The 27786-nt window shown below is 41.9% G+C and overlaps 1 protein-coding gene across 2 annotated transcripts in view; it reads right to left on the reverse strand.

Annotated features, from left to right (window-relative positions):
- bcas3 (BCAS3 microtubule associated cell migration factor) overlaps positions 1-27786 on the reverse strand; it is a 365279-nt gene that overhangs the window by 3036 nt on the left and 334457 nt on the right. The gene's annotated exons all lie outside the window — the stretch shown is intronic.

Consider the following 27786-nt stretch of genomic DNA (forward strand, 5'->3'; position numbering starts at 1 on the left):
TCAAAATCATTGGCGACTAATTTAATAGTCGACGCGTCGTTTGAAGCTTTGTAAGATCCCAAAAGCTGCAGGAATAAGTAGTAGGATTTAAGAGTGTAATAACGGACTGAAACAGAAGATGGCAGCACTGCATGTACAAGGATGCCAGCTGCCATTAAACCCCGAAGAAGAAGAAGAAGCTGTGTCCCAGAATTCATAGCGCAGCCCAGCTCAGTTTCCAACAATGGCGGCAGCTAGTTAGTTTTAATATTACTCTTATTATTCTTTCTGGGTCACAAAATAAACGTTTAACATATTTTCAGGCGAGAATGTAGCTGTGTAAACCTCAAATATCTGCTCAGTTTATCAAGACACCACATATTTTCAAAAGCGCTCCGACGTTTTCGGAGACGTCTGTTAGCCACTAGCTCGATAGCTAGCCGGGGGCTAGGCTCACTAGAGCCGTGAGAACACCGGACTCCCGGCTAATCGTTTTCAAACCCACCGCCGTCTTTCACTACTCAGGTTAAACATGATATATAAGTCACTTAGATAACTTAAAAATGTTATTGTTTGGCTTTTTTTTAGTATTTTATTTGTTCCTGAGTAAATCGGTTTGGCTGAGATTAAAGTTATAGTTTTTACACAGCTGAATAAACATCAAGCAGACAGCTGATTATCAGAAGTGTGAGATGCTCGAGAATTTACTCCGGTGTCCTGTTATATTTTAGATAGCAAGGAGTTTATTAAACTTCACCAAAACAATCTGCAAATTTCATTAAAATTTAATAAACTATCATCTTGTCTTTATTGTTAGTTAGCACATACCTTAAACACTTAAAGCTGTAAGCTAATGATAGTTATATAAGAGCAGATGCTGCTGGTGCAATAAGCTGTACGTTTTACGTCCAATGGATGATGATCTGATTAGTCGACTATCAAAATAATCGTTTGTGGCAGCCCTACGGCCCTTATCAATCTTTCTGAATGCTCCCGCCACAGAGCACAGGCTACTGTCGTGCTTTAACTTGAACCTACTGTAGTTCTTGTAGTTGGGCTTCCATCAAGTTTTCATGTTTAATGGGATTATTACCAACATTTCAGGGCAAGCACCGAGTTTTCCCTTAAAAGAAAATGTTTGGATAATCTACATGGGGAATTCTCACATTGTTGATGACCAACATGCTAAATGATGGCTGACTGAGGGCTAAATTCACACATCAAACACATTGTGAGTTTGTACCGTGTCTGCTCAGCAGATGGAGGTACTTTGGTTGGTGGTCTATGGATCGTATCATAATATTACAAAATCTACTTCTAATTATTTTCAAAGTATTTTAGCAAGACACAATAACATACACGATCAAGTCTAAACACCAGAGCAGATGTGAGTGTAACAGCACGAAACGTCGGACTTTAACAGCTTCACTTCACAGAGAGTCAAAAAGGGATTTTTAGGCAGCACAGAGGTTCCAGGAGTTTCCCTTCTTATTGCTCCACCGCGATTACTCATCAGACCACTGCGGACCTGCTTTTGTGTCAGACAGATGAAATCCACATCTGTGGGAATAACCCACAGTATGAGTGGACATCAGTTATTCTGGGACTCAACTCTCTGGGTGACACAGGGCATATTTCTGACATGTCGCATGGCTGCCCCCCTCCCAGCCCTTCAGCGTCCCTCACTGTGGAATGACCGAGCTACTTTGGTAAAAATCCCTCCATAAGGAACTTATTACTGTTATTATATGCTGTAAAACACATCCATAGACATGTGGATGGGATGGCGTGCGCAAAAGCGGCAACGCAGTATTAAGACTGCGATGCATGCAGTGTACAGTGACATCCGTCAGGCTTCTAGCTGCGTTTAATCTGCTGTTGCTTCCCGGACGCTCTGCTGACACCGGTCGCCGCCCTGCAAATACACAGCACTGCGCATCTGTGACGGAGCATGGCTGTCATCGACAAACTGAGAGCAGGATTTGATAATGCATTTACAGGAGACGCGCGCATGCTCACGGCTCAGGCCATAGACTAGAGACGATCAAATGAAGGACTCGACAATTCAACGAGGATCAAACTGCAAAGCATTATATTTAATAACTATTCTTTTGGTTTAGTAAATTATTACTTCTTTACTCCTGTGCAGTGACTTGTTATTCTAACTCTCCAGAATGAGCTTCAATATGAACAGAAAGGCGCGCTGGTAGGTACGAGATGTGTTTCAGTCATTCTTGTGTTAGTGACACGATGTTCTCAACCAGAGTGAAAATAAAGGTAAATACAGCTGTTTATAGGCGCTGCTGTGATCGATGTTTTTCTAAAACTGTTGTCACTCCGAGTTTTTCCTGGGCCAGAACGCAACGCTCTGAATCCTTCAGCCGTTTGAAACTAACTGCAGGAAACGCGACTGACCTCGGGATGAACAAAAATCCTAATTTGCTTAAGACTGAGTTCAAATTCATAGCGCGGTGACATGAAACCACAGTTTAATGCGTCCCTGTGTCCTGCAGATGTTCAGGAGCTAATGTGGATACTGTCTTTGTCATGGTGGCTTTGCAGGAAGTGGAAGCTTCTTACTTTAGCTCAGGAAACCTAAGACAAACCGCAACTGTTATTATCCCGGCTAACATGCAATGTGCCACACTGTGGTGAGATCCCAGCCTCTCCCAACCCCTTCCTCTTTAATTTCCCAACGCTACACTGGGAGAAATGCTGCAGTAATTCCAAGCAGAGATGAGAACTGCTGGTTGTTCTGGGCTCAGATAATATGGTACTGGTGATTTAATTAGTATCTGGGAAAACCGCGCTCCATTCACCGAGACAGCACTGCAGCGCCAATAACACTGAAGTTGAGATTTTAAGATGTAAACTGGTGACACTGGGATGGTTACATTGATACTGGTTTAAAAGGCCAATCTCCTTTTAATACACACTTTCTGTCTGACACATGAACGCACAATATCGCAGCACACATCACAGTGTTGGGCTCCTTCAGGTGGACCCGAAGGAGTTCTACTTTTTATTTTTTTACCCTACCAGCATTTCCATCGTTTAATTCTTCCTGTAAACTCAAAAAGCTCTGCTAATTTTATTTTTCCTTCCACCTCCATTCTTCCCACACCGCTGATCAATACTTCCAGGCTCTTACCCTACAGGCTAGCCTCAGTCACCCAGCTGGATCTGTGCTGCAGTGTTATTGAAGGCGATGTAAGCTGCTGAACACCCCAGTAAAGCCCTAAAGGCCTTTTCTAGTGCTGCCTAATCCACCTCATTGTGTGACGCCCACCAGCTATTCAACAAGTCTTAACCCCTCACGCCCCCGACACAATCCCCGAGCGCTCTAACGTCGGGGATCTTTTCCTCTGGGACTGATGTCACAAGGTAAAGTAATATGATTATTTACAAGGTGGTTTTGTGTGATGTGATGTGTAGATAATGCTGCTCTGGAGTGAGGCCAGTGAGGAAACGGAAACTACCACGAGGTTTGACTCATATAGGCTTTTAAGAGTGGCTGATCTGAGCGTTACTATATAGCAGCTTATCTATAAAAATGTCACTTTCAATGCAAAATATTTGAAAGCGCGCAGCAGATGGGACTCTTGGGATACAGCATGGATTATCCTGAGGAGAAGAAAGCTCTGAGATAGTAGTTTAACCACTGGAGGTGAGACAAACTGAATCTTCTTAACCAAGAAAACTCAACTCGTGAGGAATCGAAACCATGTAGGCCTGACGACTGTAAGGCTCCCGGGACTGAAGCCATGCTCGGGATGACATCGGGGGCCGGTCTTCGAAAGAAAATGTTAACTCCAAACATGGATGTGAAAAAGCTGTCAGTAAAGCAGAAGCGTATGCCACCGTTGGGGATAACGTGGAGGTTTTCCAGGCTGGAGTTGGATGAGTGCGGCGATGGGGGTTCTCGGCAGTGTTAAAGGGGGAAAATTGAGTACTTTTTGGAAATTTGTCCTCAACACAATCCGACAGACACATAACAAAACAGCAGCAAGTTAATACCTCATCAGGCGTACAGAGGGAACGGTCCGAAACGCTCCAGCCTGAACCCTCGGCTGTGAACAGGCCTAATCCTCTTACACTCTCACACAAACACATGCGGACTTTCATTTTTATTCACACAGACTAAATCTGCTCTCACAGCACACAAATGTTTTAGCGGTTGTGAAAAGTCCTCACATCTTTTCACACTTGCACATCACTAACTCTACAAGTTGATGGGATTTTCTAGTTTTTTACTATTTAGCTGGTTTTAGTTAAATTTAGTGGATCACCGCTACTGTTTGGGATAGCAACCACATCGAGTACAACACACACCTTTGTATGAGTCTGACTAATCTGCAGGTTTGAAACCGCTTGTGCTACTTTCCCTGTCAGATGTATTTGAGTACAGCGTTATTATTGCCAGGATACGATTATCTCCATGGAAATTAAACACCATCTGCTGAAATTGGCAAAAAAGATCCCGACTGTGGACTTTGAAGAGTTTACGTTAATCAGTTAGTCGAGAACTCTGTAAGTTTTCAGTTTACAGTCTCCTGACATGAGCGACGAACACGCGTGTCTTTTTCTGCCTTTGTCCGCGCTCTTATGCGCTGTGAAGGAGAAATGTCCTCACGAACACAACTGCATGTACAGAGCACTTCCTGAGGCCCCGACTGGCAGTGTGTCAGTGTGTGTCATGTGCCTGTTATGGTGAGATGAGACACACCACTGAGAGGAGGGGATCAAAGAGAATACAAAGGAGCTTTTAATCAGAGGCTCTGTGCCAGCCAGACTGGGTAGAGTCTCATCCATCCTTCTCTCCATCCATCCCTCGTTCCCCCTGGGAGGCTGGGATGGGGGCAGTAACCCATAGCCATAGTATACTTATCCTAGCTGATTGTTTTTGTGTTTTAACTTTAATCTCACCATTAGCTGCAGCTGCCTCTGATTAGTGCTCTCACGTCACATTCCAACCCCCAACAGTGTCACACACACACTTATACACATGTGCATATGCTAACTGTGTGAAACCTATGTGAAAATTACTTCACGTCATCATTATGGAGCAAAGTCGGGTTAGAGCTAGCTTGTAATGGTGATTTCATACTGTCAGCGAACAAAAGACCAGACTCTTTATTAGGTGCTTCTTGCCAGTACTGGCTTGGAGTCACTGTTACCTTCAGAAGTGCCTTAATTCATCATGGAATAGATTCAACAAGCTGCTGGAAACATTCCTCACAGATCCCGGCCCATGTAGACACAATCATCACTAGGGATGGGTACTGGTATTCTGACATAAACGGTAGTAACCAGACCAAAAAGCAGCGCACATTTCGGTGCTTTTTTGTTTCCTGAGCTGTGATACACTTTAGATTCTAGCCAATCACTTTGCGTTTCCGAGGATAGTAGGCGGGTCCAGGTACGTACGTTCTTTTAGAGCAGAGCTACAGATTAAAAATGCCCAAGGCGAAGCGGTCAAAGTCTGGCTGTACTTCACTGCAAAAGATGCAAACTCAGCAGCTGCAACAAGTGCTTTAAGCTGATACTGTGATACTGTCAAAGGAGGTAACACCTCGAATCTGATGAAACACCTGGCGACGCATAGCGTTTTTTTTTAAAGCCGAGAAATGCGCCGTATTTGATAGCTTGCTGCGAGACCTCACACTGAGCACATCTACTGCGGGTGTGGTGCCTGTTATCGACCCGGAGTTAGCAACATCCCCCAAAAACCCGAAGAGGAGAGTCCTGGCCCCTAGCCCTGCCAGTGTAGCAGAAATGATGAGGATGATGATGGCAGCAGCCGTTCTTCTCTGCGTGAGTAGCTTCATGTTGTTCGTGTGTAATTTACGTTGAGTAGGCTAACCACGTTATTACATTAATGCATGTAAGGTGAACTAGCAAACATCATCATAGCTACATGCGGCTGTCTTCGTGTTTGATGGCAGATACTCCCTTCACCCTGGACAAAAAGGCTAAAATGACCAAAGAAAAAGTGGAAAACAGTTAAACATGAGAGGTTTTTGGACAAAGTTTGTGTTTTTTCCATTGTTTAAGCTGCTTCCAGCCCAGAGTGATATCATATATGCCCCATAGCTGCAGAAAAGGCTAACATTGTTATCTTTTTACAAAAAAACAGCTGAACATGAGAGGTTTTTGGACCAATTTTGCGTTCTCCATTCTTTAAGCACCGGTTTGAGCACCGTTTAAGCACCGGCACCGTTTCAAAAGTACCGGTTTGGCACCGGTATCGGATAAAACCTAAACGATACCCATCCCTAGTTACTACTGCCTCCCCGTCAGCTTGAAGCAGTCTGCTGGCCATCCTCCGCTGACCTCTGTGCTTTCTACTCAAAGAAGCAGTGATTCTATTCTCTGCACCTTCTCTGTGCACTTTCACCTCCACACACTTTTTATGTTCATGTGAAGGCTCAGTCACAAGTAAGTGCTGTTGTAAAACAAATAATTTATGAGCTCCTTCTAAACTGAGTGTCCCTAACACAAGTTTATTAACCACACAATAATGCAGAGCACCTGTTTTGTGTCCTGTGCCGAGGAAACCCCACAACACCACACTTATAAGTTTGGATTCAATTAGTTCATTTTAGGAGCAACAATTTAGGAATTGTTGCTACAAATAATTCACACTGGACAGATGCATTTTCCAAAATCTAATGCCTCTAGATTGCTACAAGCATTTCATAGCAAACATAACTACCTTTAAATTATTTTTCCATCAGAGAAAAGCGAGAATGTCCCAAACCTTGTTGTTATTGATCCTACCCATAAATAAAACCGCCTTAATTATGTGGCGATGAGTGTGACCTTACATGGAGCTGAGCGTAGGGGCTCGTCCCTGAAACAGGCGCTGGCGCTGGGCGCAGTCTACTTCTGTGCTTTAATTTTTTAGAGTGACCAAAAAATGTTCTTTCAGTCTGCAGAACAACACAATGTGAAGATAAACACAAATGAAATGCTCGAGAAGTTTCACGTCATTTCATGAATGGCTAGAATGATGAACGCCATCAGGCCTTTGGAACTTAGACTTAGACTTAGATCCTCCTGCGCCGATCGGCCCATCGGGCGACAAGAGAACGCCATCGAACTCGGTCTATCGCGGCAGTTGTTGCTTCATCCCATGACAGTTCGACTGAACGTAAATCTTCAAGGAAAGTCCTCCATGTTATTTTAGGTCTTCCTCGCCGTCTCTTTCCATTCTTCGGGTTCCACAGAACCGTGACACGGACAGGTCTCGGGTCCGGTAGCCGAAGGATGTGACCGGCAAATCTGAACCGACGCTTGGTGACTTGGACATGGAGCGGCTCTACTCCCGCACGGCGATATACTTCTTCATTGGTAACGCGATCCTGATATGTGATCTTGAGCAGCCGTCGAAGACAACGTTGTTGGAAAACGTCAAGATGGCGGTTGATCTTTGATTTCCAAGGCCTTTGGAAACGGGGTCAAAATATTCAGAATCAGACGCCTATCATCTATAGTACTGGCATATTACAGCACACTGACAGTGAAAATGCGACTAATAATAATGAGCTGCACATATAAAAACATTTAAAACGACTGTATGAATCCTTGCTGTGCACGATCCTTAGAAAGCTGTCCAGTTGGAAGACTGAACCCACATTAGTGGGAAAGCTCATTAAAATCTACCGGAGATCATCCTGATGCGCTGTGAAAAGCCGGGCTTAACACACGCTCCTGTGTAAAGGACATCACACATTAATGCGGCTGGAGACACACATGCCACGTACAGTATATCAGCAGAGATGGCATGTGCAGCTGAAGCCACGTGCTGCCTGGATCAAGCTCAGTGAATTTATTTTTATGTATAACTGGCCAGTTGGTGTAAAAACAGGTTAATGCTGCATACACCTACATCTCTGCTGACTAATTACAGAAGCAAAAAGATGCTTAAAACGCATTTAACAGCACACTAACAGTGTCCAGCTCGCATGTTACCAAGCTGTCCTCTGAGAACGGACGACGGCCACATGCTCAAACTCCATGGGATAAACCGCAGCCCCATCAATCACGATACTCAACAGGTAGTGTGATTAAGAAGCAAATGCAAAGGAAAGTGATTGATGGGGCTAATTCAGGCCTTTGAGCAGAGACTTTCTCTCCGTCTTCTCTGACCCAGCAGCTCCATATATGCAGCTAACCACAAGTTTCCCAGCAGCTGCTCATTAGGGTGTGTTATAAGGAGTGCCAACAACAGTCAGGGACACTCCTGACACTCTATGTGGGCCGCTTTGAATTAGGGCTCTAATGAAAACCTAGTGGTGACCCAGCCTTTGACTAGCTACTTACCCAGAGCAGACCGACAGCCGCCACGCCACTGGACACTGGATGGAAATGCTTTTATAGGCCGGCTGCTGCACTTAGATATGGATCAAAACACAGCAAACAGACCCAGACTGGTCTCTCAAGTGAGTAATGTAACAGCAGCATGCCCAGCACGCAGTTCGCTGCGCTGAACTCAACTGCAGATTAAAACACATTTGTATTTTCTGAATTTAATGACATATATGTGGCTTTGGGAAAATTATGACATGCTACAAAGTTTCTTATTTTCTCCACAGTTCAGGTTCTTCGAATCTGAATCAGCTCTTTGAATCGGTCAAGTTTAGCACCAGCATTTCTTGATGAAGCAACATATTCGATCCATGGTGTTTGAGGGTTTCCTTCAGCGATAAATAACTAAATATGTCTCTGACCCGTTCCACTCCAGCTCCAGCTCATTAAGACACCAAGACTTTAAGGTGCCCTGTTGTATATGGCACCAAGATAAATCACCAGGTTAGCTTCACATCCTTGTTAGTGGGAGCGATCCTGGATCAGATTTGCTTCGGCACATTCTCCAGTAACGTTTTACAAATTAATGATGTGCCACTTTTTGGGCCAGTGTCAGTAGATACTAGAGGTGGGAATCACCATACATCCCACGATACGATATTATTGCAATTTTTAAAAATATTTTTGCGATATTCAGATTCTGTACATAAAGGTAAACTTTATCAATATTCATTTTCTCTAATATCAAAGTCTCACACTCAGTCTTTCTCTCATTTCAGTTTTATTGTTGACAAACTGAACGGTTTGTATTACAGTCTAGTCCAACTTAACTGAATCAACCATCTGGTACAATTATAGCTATTCTGAACTATGCAGTTTATGAAAACTATGCAGCCCCTTCAGCAACTGAAGAATTTGAAAGTAAATTAAAACAAAATATAATTTTGCATTAAATAAAAAAGTTTTAAACTTAATTAAAATAAAACATGTCTTAAATTAAAATAAGTAAACTGTCATGTTTATTGCTGCCATAAAACAAGTTAAACACATTTGGACAGTGAAGGAATGTCAGGATTCTTGCTCAGAAAAAGGATCAACATGCTCTGAAGTCACAGCACAAAAACCTTTTTGTAACAAAATATCGATTTCTGCTGTCCCTGTATCCATACATTATTAGCAAACAAAATATCACCATGCTACACAGTATCGACTTTTTCCCCACCCCTAGTAGATACTGAAGCTCCTCACATGCTTTGCTGTTTGTTTGGCCATGACACGCTGGGCCTTGTCAGTTAGGTTTGCACATATGCACGGCGAACATGAGTATGAGAAGGAGCTGTTATTTGCTTCATCTGCCCACGGGTGCACACAATCACAGAATACAAATATAAAGCTCAGTGGGAACACCTGGAATAAATGTGCTGATAAATATAATCAAATGCTTCCATAATTGTTACATTGCTCACTGAAAGATCTATTGGGTATTAAAAGTATGCATTATATTCCTTTCTTATCCTTGATCATCATCAACAGAACATCAACTAAGAAAATGTATTTTGTGAAAAAAGCTGTTCATCCCTCCTGAAACGTTCGGTCATCTGTCTCGCACGTGAAGACGTTTGTGGAAATTGTCATTTCTGTGCATTTTAAAAACCACCCAAGCCTCACGTAGGCACTTTAATCTAACAGTAGCTACATCGACAGTAAGCACATTCAAAGAGTTCTACTTGTGTAAGCGCTTCATAAGCAAACTGCCTATGGTAAGGAACAGATCATCCACTGTAGCCCGCTGAAACATCCCAACGTGAACACGCGGACACAGTTGCACACATATGGTTTGACAAGCTTGTTGGGAGACCTCTGTCAGTGGTTTTGGACAGGAGGGCTGGTCTCAGCTGAAAGAGGTAGCTGGTGTTGGTGCCCACTGAGAAAACTGACAGACAGCACATCGTCAAGAGGCTGTCACTTATCATCACATCAAATATGTGAGCATGCCAAAATAAGAGACAGATAAAGCTGTACACTGTGTGTGTGTCTGCATGTGTGGTGGGCAGAGATGTAATCCGATTACTTTTTTCAAGTAACGAGTAAAGTAAGGGATTACTATTGCAAAAACAGTAATTAGATTACCGTTACTTTCCCGTAGGAACGCTGCGTTACTGCGTTACTAAAACCGTGATTTTTTTTTGCGAGAATGTCTCGTGACAGTGACGTAAGCGAGTGCGACGTTCGTGACAACAGCTGTGTGCAGATCAACAATGGATCATATATCGAGTGCAGAGAGAGTATGAGCGTGCAGCGTTTAAAGCGTGGAAGTACTGACCTTACTTTGAGTTTGATTCCATAAAAAGTGACAAAAACATTAGTGTCCGTTGTGCGTGGGAAGAAAGCTTCTTTTTACAGCGAAAAAACCCCTAAACTTCCGAGCAAGCACCGAGTAGCTACGACGTAATGGGAAACTCACAGAGAAACTCACAGAGAAACTCGCGGATTCTTCCACTGACCGCTGCACACCTGCACCAGGGTAAACCTCCACCTACCCCACTCCTGCTTTACAGGTGAAAATAGAGCAACAGGACCGCTAGTCTGTGACTTTATTTATTTTCTGCTGTGTTTTACTTGCATCTATTTGAAAGACTGAGTGTAAACACACAAAAAAAAATATTTTATGTGCTGGAATGTGCAGAAAATAGGTTTAATAGTTAAACAAATTTCTTCCAGTCAGAGAATGTTGCATATAATAAAATTTTTGCTTGATGCATAAAGTTAAAAGATTAAAACTAATAAAACAAGTTTTAAAAAGAGACTTTTCCATTTGATTACATTTTGTATGATGGATTATGTAGAAAAAGTAGAATTGGGCTGAAAGATCTATCACTTTATCACCTATTCAGGTTGTAAATCGTGTTTTTAAAAAGTAACTAAGTAACTAAGTAATTAATTACTTTTGAAAATAAGTAATCAGTAAAGTAACTGGATTACTGGATAACTGGATAACTGGTAACTGGATCAGTAATTAGTTACTGATTACGTTTTTCAAGTAACTTGACCAACACTGGTGGTGGGGGACCAGTTCAGAGTCGTAATGGGGCTGGAGTCAATCCCAGCTGTCATAGGGCGAGACATTTATAAGATCCATAGTTATACTTTATTCCTATTATTGTTACATTTACTGTATTTGTGTCTTTTCTTCTGTATTATTATTACATTTGTTTTTGAGACATTTATTGGCTGCTATAGCTCCAGTTTCCATTTAGAATTAATGACATACTTACTGCATCACTACTCAGGATTGCATTTTTGTAATACAAAGAAATAAATCAAAGCATTCAGCACGCATCAGCTTCACAACTAAAATATTCCTTAAAGTAGATCCTACCTCTAAGTATCAAACACAACTAGCTAAAATCTGTATGTTTAACTTGTTCTGTATATATAGTTCTACATATGTGGATGCTGTTCATTAGAAGCATACCCATGGCTTCCTCGGTTGGGTCAAATATGCTGTGAATAAACGAAGAAAGTGTAAATTGTATTTCCTCCTCATCATCACATGCTCAAACTAACAGGGAGTCTTCTTCAAGATGGTTTTCGGTCTCGCAACAACATCTGTGCATCAGTCACAACAGAATCGCTTTCTGTTTTAATAAAATGTCAGCGCAATCCTGCTTCTGTCTAAATGGAACCACTGCAGTGTTACGGACATTTAACACACCTTTATGCAAACCCACACGCAGACAAACACCCAGGTCTCGGCAATGCTTTCTCAACAAGTGTGAAACCAGAAGAGCAGCAAATGAAAGCAAACTCATGTAAAACTACAAAGCCAGTAAGAGGAACAAGGTTCCATCAGGCATAACACCAGTGCAGTACCAGTACTTATGTACAGGTTGGCACTGAGAGACAAACATACTGTGCAAACACAGACACACACAAACAATCACCAAAGCAGTCAGCACAGGGTGAGCAGGCTGAGAGTTCAGCCGGTCTGTATAAAGGTGCACGGGTCACTGACAGGCCGCTGAGACACAAAGACAGGCTTCCACTGCATGTGCTGTTCCCTCTGTGTACAATAGAAACGCCGTGTTTAAATCTTTCACTTATGAGTTTTAACACAGAAAGATCAACTTTGGGTAGAAAAGGGTCAGCTTTTAACGGAGGATTTCACCTCTAAGAATTATGGTTTCCTTTAACTGTTTTTATGTAAGGCACTGTGGCTCCCTTTGAACAAGAGCACGCAGGTCAGGACAGCAAACGTCTGCATCCTAGCAGGATGCACGCTCACGAACGTGCAGAAAAATGACGTGCTGCGAGCGGTGCAGTCAAATACTTGACAACCACTTCTATGTGTCATATACAGTGTTGGTCAAGTTACTTGAAAAAAGTAATCAGTAACTAATTACTGATTACTTCCCCAAAAAAGTAATCCAGTTACTTTACTTATTTTCAAAAGTAATTAATTACTTAGTTACTTAGTTACTTTTTAAAAACACGATTTACAACCTGAATAGGTGATCAAGTGATAGATCTTTCAGCCCAATTCTACTTTTTCTGCATAATCATCATATAAAATGTAATCAAATGGAAAAGTCTCTTTTTAAAACTTGTTTTATTAGTTTTAATCTTTTAACTTTATGCATCAAGCAAAAATTTAATTATCTGCAAGAAGAAATTTGTTTAACATTTAAACCTATTTTCTGCACATTCCAGCACATAAAATATTTTGTGTGTTTACACTCAGTCTTTCAAATAGATGCAAGTAAAACACAGCAGAAAATTTAAAAAGACTCAGCGGTCCTGTTGCTCTATTTTCACCTGTAAAGCAGGAGTGGGGTAGGCGGAGGTTTACCCTGGTGCAGGTGTGCAGCGGTCAGTGGAAGAATCCGCGAGTTTCTCTGTGAGTTTCCCATTACGTCGTAGCTACTCGGTGCTTGCTCGGAAGTTTAGGGGTTTTTTTCGCTGTAAAAAGAAGTTTTCTTCCCACGCACAACGGACACTAATGTTTTTGACACTTTTTATGGAATCAAACTCAAAGTAAGGTCAGTACTTCCACGCTTTAAACGCTGCACGCTCATACTCTCTCTGCACTCGATATATGATCCATTGTTGATCTGCACACAGCTGTTGTCACGAACGTCGCACTCGCTTACGTCACTGTCATGAGACATTCTCGCAAAAAATCACGGTTTTAGTAACGCAGTAACGCAGCGTTCCTACGGGAAAGTAACGGTAATTTAATTACCGTTTTTGCAATAGTAATCCCTTACTTTACTCGACACTTGAAAAAAGTAATCGGATTACAGTAACACGTTACAAGTAACGCGTTACTGCCCATCTCTGGTCATATACTAATTCTGCTTTACAGGTATCAACTCCATGACTTAAGAACAAAAGGTATATTTTGCTTTTGATATGTATAACACACTGACACATTTCCACTGTATTACACTTTAATCCTCAGACTTCCTTTAATTATTACCTTTTAAATTCTATACCTGCTGATATTTTCTTCTTATTTGTATTTAAGGTGAAGTGGTGTTGAGCTGCTGAGGGGACCTCCCCAAGGGAGTAATAAAGTTCTATTGTATTCTATTCTACAAATAGATTTTAAGTGAAATAAAAAGAGCTGCACAAAAGAGCAGGTGATGTGTGCGGAAGAGTATTCACACACACAAAAACTAATTTAAAAAATGCTAATTCTCTTCATTTGTTTACACCAGCAAGTCCTGCCCGATTAAAATTCTGTAAATTTTAAGATCTTATTTTTAACAGTAAATATGTAAATTTTAAAAACCACCTTTTAGTCATTTTAGTTTAGTTGTTGTTACGGCTCTTTAAATATCACATAGGTTTATAGAAACCTGCTTTTCAAGGATTATTAACGTTAAATATCAAACTAATGCAAAACACAGTCTGACCAAAAACCCTGAAACATTTCAATCTTTACTACATCCCAGCGACAAAGACATTTATTATGGACAGAAACAACAAAAACAAAAAGATGGGATGTTTAAAACGCAGATGAAAATTTGTTTTCCTTAACTGAGTATTATGAGGTAAATGTAACAGCGACAGCTCTTGAGTCATTAAGCCACTGACATAAGACATATTTCCATTGTGTGAGAAATGCAAAGAGGCAGAATGAAAAGTCAGACGTGCATTTACTCGATGGACACAGTTCTGGTTTTTGAGTGTTTGAAAGCAATAAAGGGTTGGAGTTATTTCTGCTTGTCCAATAGGAATTCATAATTTCCTAAAAGTAGTCCCTGTAATCAGGATAAATCAAGGATGGTTTTAAAATGTTATAACATAGAAAGAAAAAACTGCCATTTAGAGGCTCGGAAAAAGAAGAGCTAACCATGTTGTGCAAGCTTCCTCTCAAATTACTGTCAGTTTGTAACAGAAGATCATTGCGCTCATCATTGGGATCATTTTGGCTCATTTCCCAATTACTGAAATAGACATCCTTGTACTGCTTTTGTTTGCATTTAAGTGACGTCGAGTAGAAGAGAGAGACAACATTATCTCTATAGCATCAGCATGAATCAGATGCTTTTCATACATAAGCTCTAATTTTTTTTAATATGGCGTAATCATGGACGGGCTTTCATCTGGGACAAGTGGCTGCACAGATCCTCCATACGCACAGAAAGCCAGTAGTCTGCATTAGTATAGACAGAACATGATATCAGTGCATCGTTTCTTTCTCTGGCTGTGCTCGAGTTGATCGGTCCTTCCCTCCTCTCGTGGAGAAATGGGTGTTTTCAAAAGCCTCTGAGGGGTGGAAGTCTGTAAAAGGTGCTAATGTGTAGAAGCTGTCTATTCCTGTTTCACATTGTCAGTGTCAGTAAGGAGGTTATTTCCCTGCATTACAAAGCCATTAATGCACTTAGAAGAACAGAATAATGTTGGGAATCGTTGGAGTTAGTGCTTCATAAAGTGCTGAATGTTTTACGTGTTAGCCATTTCAGATGAATATTTATTAAATAATCTTCATACAAAGCACATAAGTGTTTGAAAGATATGAAACGTGGACAGACGGGTCTCATAAGCAGAATGGATCCAGGTCGATTTTGTCTTTTTCTTTTCAGCCTGCACTCGTGGAAGATTGTAGTGGTTGCTAACAATAATAATAACAAGCCCACAATGTCCAAAAGGACAGGGGTGTAAGATGGTGAGATTCAAAGAAGCGCTCACAGTGGACAACAGCGCAAAGCAGAAACAGTCCATGTCAATCCATCCCTCTAACTCCTGACACGGGGTTTACTACAGTTCTCGGAGACTGAAGAGTGAAGTTTAGTCCAGTTTTTGGTCCTTGAATTTACTCGAGGATGAACTCTCTCGCTAAAAGAGGATCTTTGTTAACAAGTTTAAGCCAGTACTCCAACATCACCACCCAATCCTAAACAGAAGTGGTGGATGCTCCCATTATTGAACTGGTGGGCAGTTTCCAGGATTTGGGCACGGTGAGGGAAAATCTTCAGAATCCAACATCTGAGGAAATGGCAGTCGAGCGAACGATGCTGTCAAGGACTGATAGGCTGGAAACAGGCTACGTTCTGATGCCATTTCTGTTTGAAGAATTGTGATTAGGTGATTTAAGGGCTAAATACTAGTACTTGTATAGTGCTTTTCTACTCTGAGCACTCCAAAGGCTTTTTACTACAAACTTCATTCTCCGCGTCACACACACGGCACAGGCTTGCACAGCTGCACTGACGTCCTTAATACTGGTCTACTGAACAAATATGAACAGAAATGGTTATTAAATATCCTGAAAATGAGTGAGAAATGTAAAACTGAATGTTTCAGTAGATTTGTATGCCTCCAGTTAGTTTTGGTGTGCTACTGTAGAGCTGCCACCATTTTCGGCACTACTGTAGCACGTCTTCAACATTTCTAACTATTAAAAGGGTTTATAGGACGTGCAGTTGTTGGTATCAGCTAAACTATCCAGTGATTTTTGTAGCTCCCCTCTGGGGCCTGTGTGAACTCTGCAATCAAATGCCTTAGTTAGGATTTGACTTCTATATGCTACCACAACACAATTTGATTCAGCTGTAAGTATACACCAACCAAACAAGCAGCTTATATGCAAACGTTCACTCGGGATTTAGGACTCATCATAGCGCAGAAGCAGCACCGGTGAAGGCTACTAATGATCTTCTCATGGCCTCTGATAGTGAACTCATCCCTCTACTTATCTTGCTTTACTACTGCTATCACATTTTACATTGGAGACTGGAGTACACTGTTGGGATTAAATGAAATGTGCTACATTGCTTTATAACATATAGGGATGGGTACCGGTTCTGACATAAACGGTAGTAACCAGACCGAAAAGCAGCGCACATTTCGGTGCTTTTTTTCCTGAGCTGTGATACACTTTAGATTCTAGCCAATCATTTTACATTTCCGAGGATAGTAGGCGGGTCCAGGTACGTACGTTCTTTTAGAGCAGAGCTACAGATTAAAAATGCCCAAGACGAAGTGGTCAAAGTCTGGCTGTACTTCACAGCAAAAGATGCAAACTCAGCAGCTGCAACAAGTGCTTTAAGCTGATACTGTGATACTGTCAAAGGAGGTAACACCTCAAATCTGATGAAACACCTGGCGACGCATAGCGTTTTTTTTTTTTAAAAGCCGAGAAATGCGCCTTATTTGATAGCTTGCTGCGAGACCTCACACCGAGCACATCTACTGCGGGTGTGGTGCCTGTTATCGACCCGGAGTTAGCAACATCCCCCAAAAACCCGAAGAGGAGAGTCCTGGCCCCTAGCCCTGCCAGTGTAGCAGAAATGATGAGGATGATGATGCAGCAGCAGCCGTTCTTCTCTGTGTGAGTCGCTTAATGTAGTTCGTGTGTAATTTACGTTGAGTAGGCTAACCACGTTATTACATTAATGTATGTAAGGTGAACTAACAAACATCATCATAGCTACATGCGGCTGTCTTCTTGTTTGATGGCAGATACTCCCTTCACCCTGGACAAAAAGGCTAAAATGACCAAAGAAAAAGTGGGAAACAGTTAAACATGAGAGGTTTTTGGACAAAGTTTGTGTTTTTTCCATTGTTTAAGCTGCTTCCAGCCAAGAGTAATACCATATATGCCCCATAGCTGCAGAAAAGGCTAACATTGTTATCTTTTTACAAAAAAACAGCTGAACATGAGAGGTTTTTGGACCAATTTTGTGTTCTCCATTCTTTAAGCACCGTTTAAGCACCGTTTAAGCACCGGCACCGTTTCAAAAGTACCGGTTTGGCACCGGTATTGGATAAAACCTAAACGATACCCATCCCTAATAACATATTTATCTCATACAATGTAATCTATGTAAACATGCAGTCTTCCTCCACAAGGCCTTCCATGAGCTTCTTTGATGGGACAGATCCTTTTACGTTACTTGAGTTTCCCTTGTGCAATATTATAAAACACTGCATACATTTCCACTGCTATGCAGATGATACTCAGTTATATTTATCTACAAAGCCAGATGACACAAATCAGGTTGTTAAACTACAGGCGTGTTTTAAAGATATAAAGGTCTGGATACCTATCCTCTTGTGTAAACTCCATTTTCTTTTATCAGCACAAAGTCAAAAATATCCTCTTTCAATATGATGCTGAAAAACTTGTTCCTGCATTTGTTTCTTCTAGGCTAGACAAACTGTAACTTTGTATCAACCTCTGCATATGCTCAGCTAGTTATTCTTTTCTCTTAATGCTGTAACTGGAATAAGAGTCAGACTGTACTGGTTGTTTTCATTATCTGGCTCATATATCAGTCACTCAATAATATGTAACTACTGTACAAATACAAATGCAATCATTTACTCGTGTATCGCAGGGACATTTTTTTAGGTCAGTTTATTGTTTGCTCTTTTTATATGATTTTCTAAGATTTTTCCAAGATTACAACATATACACAAGCACAGAGTGACACTGACACACACAGACATGTATATACACACAGTTACATTTTGAAAACAACCTTTTCTGTTTCTGTAAAGTTATTTTGTCAGTTTTCAACTTCCCCCTCTGTTCTCTCTGCATTTATGCAAACAGACGTGTCCACAGTTGGACATTTTGTTGACAGGAAATTCCCGTGTTCGAAGAAGCCGCCTTCGTTTGGCTTAGCTTAGCCGCTTCTCCATTATGTATCCTATCACTTATTCATGCCACCATATTTTATTAATGAACACACAAATACATACCTATATGCAGACTCATGTGAGGAGAGATTGCATGTCTGTGTTATATACGGCGTGTCGACATGAAATTGAGGATTACGGGATCCCAGCAGAACGTATGCACAGGTCTGTGTTGAGTGCACGAGTTACAAACACACATCACCTGATCTGTATACTAGCAGACTTTGCAAGTATTTGCAAAAATCGGATATTTTTCATGATGTGCTGAAAGGATGAGTATGATGCGATCTGCTGGGTTATACATGTAATATAATATTTAAAAAAATAACAGAATTTCTAAAGTGTGTTTTGTTTAAAAATATTTTAAATTTTACACCAGGGAGGAAGCTTACGTCGTTTAAAGATTCAAAAATGTTTTCATATCTCAAAATCCTGAAGTAGTTTACATCAGCGGTCCCCAACCCCCGGGCCTCGGACCGGTACTGGTCCGTGAGTCGTTTGGTACCGGGCCGCGAGAGTTGAGGCTCAGGTGTGAAATGTATAGTTTTCAGGGTTTTTATCAGTTTTCAGCGTTATTTTGTTATCATTTTAATCGTTTACTCGGTTTTCCTGGGTCTTTTCACGTGTGTTATGAATAAATCTTCTTTTTTTCGGTACTGGTACTAGTTTTATTTTGTTGTATTTATCCGCAACACCTTAAAGGCCGGTCCGTGAAAATATTGTCGGGCATAAACCGGTCCGTGGCGCAAAAAAGGTTGGGGACCGCATAAAACCGAATAAAATCTGCTTCTGACACGCCCATCAGAAGTGGCCTTCCTGAGCTCACAAGGACTCCGTCTTTGATGGTTAATCAAAGGAATCAGATAAATGAAGTCATTCCACAAACCTATAGATCATAGGTGTCAAACTCTGGCCCGTGGGCCAAATTTGGCCCGCAGCCTAATTATATTTGGCCCGCGAAGCCATACCAAATTACTATCAGAGCTGGCCTACTGGTATTATACAGCTAATATATATATTGTTTAGTATTAAGCTTTGCTTGTTCCATATTCAGTTTTTCAGAAAAACGTGTTTGAGTCCATAAGAAAAGATTCATTCTTAGATTTGGAGGAAGATTTTTTTTTTCAATAAATATTAACGTTAGCCCGCGACTTTGTTCCAATTTTGAATTTTGGCCCACTGTGTATTTGAGTTTGACACCCCTGCTATAGATGGTAAAATGGTAAATGTCCTGTATTTGTATAGCACTTTTCTAGTCCCTAAGGACCCCAAAGCACTTTACACATCCAGTCATCCACCCATCCACACACACATTGGTGATGGCAGCTACATTGTAGCCACAGCCACCCTGGGGTGCACTGACAGAGGCGAGGCTGCCGGACACTGGCGCCACCGGGCCCACCGACCACCACCAGTAGGCAACGGGTGAAGTGTCTTGCCCAAGGACACAACGACCGAGACTGTCCGAGCCGGGGCTCAAACCGGCAACCTTCCAATTACAAGACGAACTCCCAACTCTTGAGCCACGATCGCCCCATGGTGCACAAAAGTATTTATGTGTAGAAGTAAAGAAATCTTGAGCGTAATCTTTGTATCCATCCAGCTTTTACAACTCTTCACACCTCAGTTGGTTTCAAACACAGATTTAAGTGTCAGTGTGTGAAGAGAGAAGATTCCAGGTGCTGTCAGACAATCCAATACGCACAGAAGCACTAAGGCTTCTTTTAACAGTGAAAAGCTGGAAGCTTATAATGTTTTCTCACTCGTTCAGCGCTGATGCATCAGGATACAGTGAGAAAGGGGCTCGTCTTGAAGACCATTCATAGACTGAACGTGGATTACAACAATTTCAAGTTCACTTAATGCTCCGATTCACATGAACTACAGGTTTTTGTGCTATAATTAAAACATATAACATCAGCATGTTAATAATGTAGTCTCCTGATGTGTCAGCGGCACACAGAGTAAGATAACCTCAGCCCACGTCTGGTATCTTTACCCCAAACTGCTTCAGTATCATGCGAGCAGAGCCGCTAGTATCAGCTGGAGTGACAGTTTGGAGAAAATGGCCTGCGTGCAGTTTGAGCGACGGGTCACGGATCACGGCGAGTTCACTGCTCGAGTCAGCAGAGCGACAGACGCTGCTGCGACAACAAGTATTTCGCTGCGTGCTGCCGCCGCCGCCAACGGTGGTGAAGCAGATTGGGTGAAGTGGATGGCCTTTAGCCACGAGTCCATTTTTGACTCTGTGCACAAAGTGTTTCCCCGCTCCTCTTGTTGTCCGACCGACCCAAAACAGACACGGGAGCAGGGCTTTAAAAAGCGCTTCCCACCACTCTAACCATCTTCCTCTTTCTCGCCCTAATTCTCTCACTCACTATGCTCTCCCTCGCCCTCTTTTTCTGTGAACCCTCACAGCCCTGTGTGTGTGTGTGTGTGTGTGTGTCTCCCCAGAGCGAGCTGTTAAGTGCAGTCTCCCAAAAACTCCACAAAAGCCCATTTGCAGTCCACACAACATATACACAAGCGCAGAGTGACACTGACACACACAGACACGTATATACACACAGTTACATTCACACACCGAGTATCTCACACATGCAGACACACATACACGCACACTTTTCACACTTCCCTCTGGGCAAACGAGGCAGAGTGGCAGAAACGAGGCTGGGATAAATGATACAATGATATCCAGGCCTGACTTGTCAGTAGAGTTGAGAGAGAGGATGAGGAGGATGAAGGGGAGGAGGGGCAGGCGGTGGTAGCTCCGAATACAGGAATTATTCTTCAGCGTCTCACCGTGTCGACACACATTACGCTCAAACTGTGGCCTGGCAATGTGGAGAGGGAGGGGGGGAGAGAGGTGGGTGAAGCGCTGAGGGGCAGCTATAATGACCACACTCTGCTTTCACACTCTCCGTCTCTTCTCTCAGCACCGTCCTCTCTGGCCTTAGCCTCACATTCCCTTTTCTGTTCTTCCACTTGGTCCCTGACATCTTTTCCCCCCTCTCTTCCTCGCCGCGTTTGTTCCTTCGGTGTGTCACGGCAGGGCTGAGTAGCTTTCAGGGAGAGAGTGCACTCATTTGCTCTCTCTCTCTCTCTGCTGCTTTCTTCTCTCTCTTTGGTTAAAGCGAGGGGACAACTTGGCCCTCTGGGCATGTCACAAAATCATTAACTAATAGTTTTGAGTTAGTCAAGTATCCAAATGGTGCGTGTGGTCCGTGACGTATTGAGACTGCATTCACAGCTATGTCATGCACCACAGATGCAAGCTGCCTTTAGATCGAAGCGTCCAGAAAGCCAGTAACTAAAGCCTGGCCATGTGTCAGTCAGACTTTAGGTGGTCAGGGTAACATTTGGAGTAGAGATGTCTGATTCAGCCCTCTGGACAGATCGAGAAAGACTTCGAGTTCATGACAAATCACACCGGCATGTCGAAAACCTAAACGATTATGTTCGACTGGTTTGAGGAAACCAAAAGCAGACACGTTCAGCCCTCCGATGCCGTTTCCTGTACTTCTGCTGACCAGCGCTTCTCACTGACGTCCCATGCAGTTATGTCTATCGGTTGTTGTCAGACCACACCCAGTCAGTGAGCTTATGATTGAGCTGAAGCAGAGTTCATATAAACCCTCTGTGAGAGCAAGTATGTGCAGGTCTGGAAGAAATCAGTAATTAAACATGCTTGTTTAAAAACATGTTTAAACAACAATTAAACAAACTTCAAAACATGCACCAGATCCATCCTGCTGTACCTTTGGATAACTGATTAAAGGAAAAACATGGGAGATTTCAGGGCGAGGTGTTAGGCAGCACTCGCAATCACCAGCAACAAAATAACCAACGAAGCAAAGATTTACTTTCATATGATGCACTGAAAATCCAGGAAAGAGCTGTGTTCTTTAGATTTGCTGTTTTTAGGCATTTTCACATCCATATTCATGGGTCTTCATCTGTGGCTGATGATACAGGTAAACTCTGTCTCCTAAAGTTACAAGTAGGGATGGGTACCGGTATCCGGTGCCATGATGGCACCGGTTCTGACATAAACGGTAGTAACCAGACCGAAAAGCAGCGCACATTTCGGTGCTTTTTTTTCCCTGAGCTGTGACACACTTTAGATTCTAGCCAATCATTTTACGTTTTCGAGGATAGTAGGCGGGTCCAGGTACGTACGTTCTTTTAGAGCAGAGCTACAGATTAAAAATGCCCAAGGCGAAGCGGTCCAAAGTCTGGCTGTACTTCACAGCAAAAGATGCAAACTCAGCAGCTGCAACAAGTGCTTTAAGCTGATACTGTGATGCTGTCAAAGGAGGTAACACCTCGAATCTGATGAAACACCTGGCGACGCATAGCGTTTTTTTTAAAGCCGAGAAATGCACCGTATTTGATAGCTTGCTGCGAGACCTTACACCGAGCACATCTACTGTGGGTGTGGTGCCTGTTATCGACCCGGAGTTAGCAACATCCCCCAAAAACCCGAAGAGGAGAGTCCTGGCCCCTAGCCCTGCCAGTGTAGCAGAAATGATGAGGATGATGATGCAGCAGCAGCCGTTCTTCTCTGCGTGAGTAGCTTCATGTTGTTCGTGTGTAATTTACGTTGAGTAGGCTAACCACGTTATTACATTAATGCATGTAAGGTGAACTAGCAAACATCATCATAGTTACATGCGGCTGTCTTCTTGTTTGATGGCAGATACTCCCTTCACCCTGGACAAAAAGGCTAAAATGACCAAAGAAAAAGAGGAAAACAGTTAAACATGAGAGGTTTTTGGACAAAGTTTGTGTTTTTTCCATTGTTTAAGCTGCTTCCAGCCAAGAGTGATACCATATATGCCCCATAGCTGCAGAAAAGGCTAACCGGTTTGGCACCGGTATTGGATAAAACCTAAACGATACCCATCCCTACTGATGATACAGGTAAACTCTGTCTCCTAAAGTTACAAGCATTTAATTTAAAAAGGATTTTTTATGGCAGTATAATATTTAAACACAGGGTCACAGATATGACTTAGTCCTTAGTAATTTGCAATGCTATTCCAAAAACAGCCACGCCACAAGTACGACTCTCATCTTTAAAAACGATACAAATAAATTTGGCTTTTACTGGAATTTTACTGGAATAATTATGGAAGAAGCTTTTGTTCACTGCACTCTCAAAAGCAGAGTACAGCAAACACGTGCCTGAGGTAATACAAACGTGTGACAAATGAGTTTGGGTTTGATCGTTCAAGGACATCTCTTCACTTCCTAAACAGCACATCTGCACGACTGCTTTCAAGACTCTGATCAGCCCATGTGAAAACCATGAGTGACAGGACAGATCCACGCAAAGTGTTAATAACTGACCGAACAGCAGAACAGCACAAAAGTTCAGAGGAACAAGTTGTTCTGGTTTCACCTGCAGGAGTTGCTTCCAAACTGTGGCTAATGGCGATACAGTTAATTCTCTTAGTCTGACAACTAGGTTTTTAATAAAAAAGGCATTAAAAATGTAAAGATGCTGAAATGCACTTCTTTTTTGATCACTGTGAGATAACCTGATGCCTCTTTGTGCTTTGTTACTATCAGAAAGTGCCACAAAAACCTTAATCCACCTGGAAAGGTTTTAAAATATCCATTTTGCAATTTTGCTATTTTAATATGTGGTGTAGTTGTGCTATATATTTAATGCTTAGCTGATGGGAGCCAGAAATACTTTATTTACTATATTTACCCCCAAACCAAAAATTGCGTAGTCCTGCCTTGATAGCACGGTCATATCAAAGAGAAAGTACACCCTCGTTCATTTTTAAGGTTTTAAATGTCAGAGATAATTAAAAAAAATCTTCTGCTCCTTATTAAGTCTTAAGATTCATTCTCTACAGCTTATCCTTATCAGGGCCGTGGGGGGGGGGGGGGGGGGGGGGGGGCGCTGGAGTCTATCCCAGCTACTATGGGGGGGAGGCGGGGTACATCCTGGACAGGTCGCGGGCCTGATGCAGGGCTAACACAGACAGACACACAACTATTCGCACTCACGCCTATGGGCAATTTAAAACGACCAATTAACCTAACTGAACATGCAAACTCCAGAAAGGCTCCGGCCAGGTGGTGGAGTCGAACTCTGGACCCTCTGAGACATCAGAGCTAACGACCGACGATCAATTAAAACAACACAACATGTTACGCTTCGTCATTTGTCATTTATGTGAAAAAAAGAAATGGACTCTGATTTTCAAATAGAGTTGATTAACTGATCATCAACAAATGTGCTGACCTCTGTGAAAGCAGAGTCTTTTGCAGTTTGGAGATCTGGAGCATTAACACACTGCCAGAGATCTGTAGTTCCCAGTTAACCTATGAAGGTTATAAGGCCCTATCCAAAAAGCTCTATTTGATTTTAACTTGAGAAAAATCATTCACAAGTGGCAAACACTGACAGATTCAAGTGTACTAGGAGAGGACGTCTTCTCTCTAACAAGAACAAGGCAGCGCAGCTTAGGTTTGCAAAGATGGATCCAACCAAAACAAGATTTCTTTAACAATGTCCTTCGAACGGACGAGGCCGAAGCGAAGATGCCTGCCACAATGCACTGCACAGCACAAACGTCTCATTTCAACTGCACTTGGAACAAAATCTAGAACGAAACGTCTGGAAAACAAAAAGTCCAGTGTATCTTTGTTTGTGTTAAATGATCACGTGCTATCATGTCTTATGTGAGTTATCTCATTTTAGGACCTGACAATGATCAGGTTTTTTTCACTATGCCTCTGCATGAAACAAATTTATATCAATAAATAACACGGATGTATCACGAATCACTATGTGAAACGACTTTTTGTGTGGAATCTTTGGTAATGACTGAAACAAAAGCTAGCGTTAAATATCTCGTCAGAATCAAAGCCTTGTTTTCTTCCCACTTTGACTCTATTTCATTCTAACATAGTTGCTCATGTACAAGATTTTTTGGGGGAAAAACAAAACATTTCTCAAAAAAGGACACGTTGCTCAGCACCACGGATGCTTAGACGAGAATTTTAGACTAAATATAACTGTTATATCTGTGACAAGGCGGGCAGGATGGTACCAGAAGCCGTAGCAGATTATGGTCAAAGCTTGTTGCATGTTGCTCTCGTTGGCGTGTGTGTTACTGTGTGGTTATTTGTGTATGTTTAGTACTGAAGCCAGCAGACGTCTGCACTGATTGATAGGAAAAGAAGGACCTCCGAGCCTGAGCAACCCCCAAATCCTCCACTCATTCCTGTATGTTGTTGTTCTTATGATGGGTATCAGTGTACTAAAACAAGGCTGAATAGCAAAGAAACCAGTCAGTCGGCAGGATAATAACATGGCTTTGTGTGAAAGGAGTACGCAGCCAATTCAAATACAGGATGTATTGTGCGACCATTAAATCACACAGCTGTCTGAACAGGCGTGCAGTTTAGTTTCCATGTTTCCGTAATAGCCCAATTAATGAGGTTTTCTATTGAATGATTTATATATAATTGCAAAAAGAGGCTATTCATTTTTACACAAAAAAATTCATTTCAAAAGATTAACCTGTTTTTTTCCTGTGCAGCTTGTTTGCATGACTTCAAGCTTGAAGAGCAGACACAGATCAGATACTTTGTCTCCAAGTCGTTTCATTCACAGTCGGAACAAACCTGCTCAGTGCATATGAACTTTGGTGACGTCACACTAAAATGTACAACTTTCGTCTCAAGCTGCCATTTTCATTTCCAGTAGTGTCTTCTAACTTTTCCCTGAATGTGTCTGATAATCTGAAAACGTGTTCCTTTTAACCGTGACATATTATTCTATGTTGGAATTATAGTCCCAGAATTATTTTAAATTTACTGGAGTGTTTGCATTATTCTTCACACAACCTCTGAATATAGTGCTGTCAACATCGGTTTTACTTATAAGCAAAGGTTTTTGTTTTGTTGTGCTTGTAGGTTTACTTTCAAAGACAGGTGGAAGCACGATCACGTCTACATAAAGACGTGCATTCCCAAAATAAGATCACAGCAGACTTAGATTTTAGCTGCTAAGTGGCTATCATGTGTGATATAAAGCCCTTGGAGATCACACTGACCTCAGAACAGGTCCTAATTAATAGTAAAAGCATTATATTTTTTTTGAACCACTCCACCGCTAACCACTGCTCCGCCACAGAGCCACGGCACAACGGTTAGTGCTGTTGCCTCATAGGAATCCGGTTCTTGGTTCAAAGCCTGCCCGGGGCCTTTCTGTGTGGAGTTTGCATCAAATATGAAGCAGATAATACAATAAAGCAGTGTATAAATGTACTCTAAAGTGCTTTGAGTGGTCAGTACAACTAGCAAAATACTGTATAAATAATAGTGCACTGGGGGTTTATTTTTTTCCCTAAGAAGGTGGGTGTCATGGTGAGTGTGAGGCTATGTGTGAACCTGGTTGGCAAAGCCTTGATTGTCCCCGTGTATAGACTTGAATGTTGGTATAATGCACACAGCAATTCTAGTTTAAAACCAAAAATTATGCAGCTGTCAGTTCACTGTATCACTACAAAGTCATTTCCCATTTAAAGGAAGCTGCAGTCTGCTGGGGCAGCTGATTAATAACATATAATGACAATAATGAGAGAAACTAACATGCTAACAAGATAACGTGGTGAATGTAAAGCTAAACAGGCAATAATCCCTTCTGAAAGAAGTCTGGTTTTATTCAAAACACTACATCTGAATGAGAAACTCCAACTTTTGGATTGTGCAAAAGTATCTGCGACTGAGGCGAGACCCATATAACAGATTATCTGAAGAGTAGCAACACTTTTGCATAACGATTTGCAGCTGCCATCTCAAGTCCAGGCTGTCAAAAGTGCCGTTGTTTGAGCGCAGAACTTTTAAAAAAGCTACTTTCATGTCAGTAGCTTCTGGGAAGCTGTGTGACTCTTTCCCTGCACAGACCTTCTGTTGGGGAACAGCTCATCATTTAAACTGCAGAGATGACAGCAGCAGGTTTTCTCATCGTTACACAGAGGTACACTTTAACCAGGAGACATTTTTCTCAGTGTTTTGAAGACGAGATCCAAATCTGAAAATGTAACAGAAAAATAATGGGCCCATCAACCAATTATTGCCCACAGGGACTAATAACCAAAGCAATTATGCTGCTTTAGAAATGAGTAAGAGTAATGAGTAATGTATTACATTTTTCCAGTCAAGGGCCCAACACCAGTTAGATGCATACAGGAGATTACAGGCTCTTGGCAGTTGCCAGTGGCATTAGAACAATAAAGCATTATATTTGATAGGTTATTGTACAGTGCACATTCATCAAATGGGATACTTGGTCCAAATGGAAAAATAGCATGCTAT

The sequence above is a fragment of the Neolamprologus brichardi genome, chromosome 1 (genome assembly GCF_056152115.1).
Source record: "Neolamprologus brichardi isolate AB-2024 chromosome 1, ASM5615211v1, whole genome shotgun sequence".
Classification (NCBI taxonomy): domain Eukaryota; kingdom Metazoa; phylum Chordata; class Actinopteri; order Cichliformes; family Cichlidae; genus Neolamprologus; species Neolamprologus brichardi.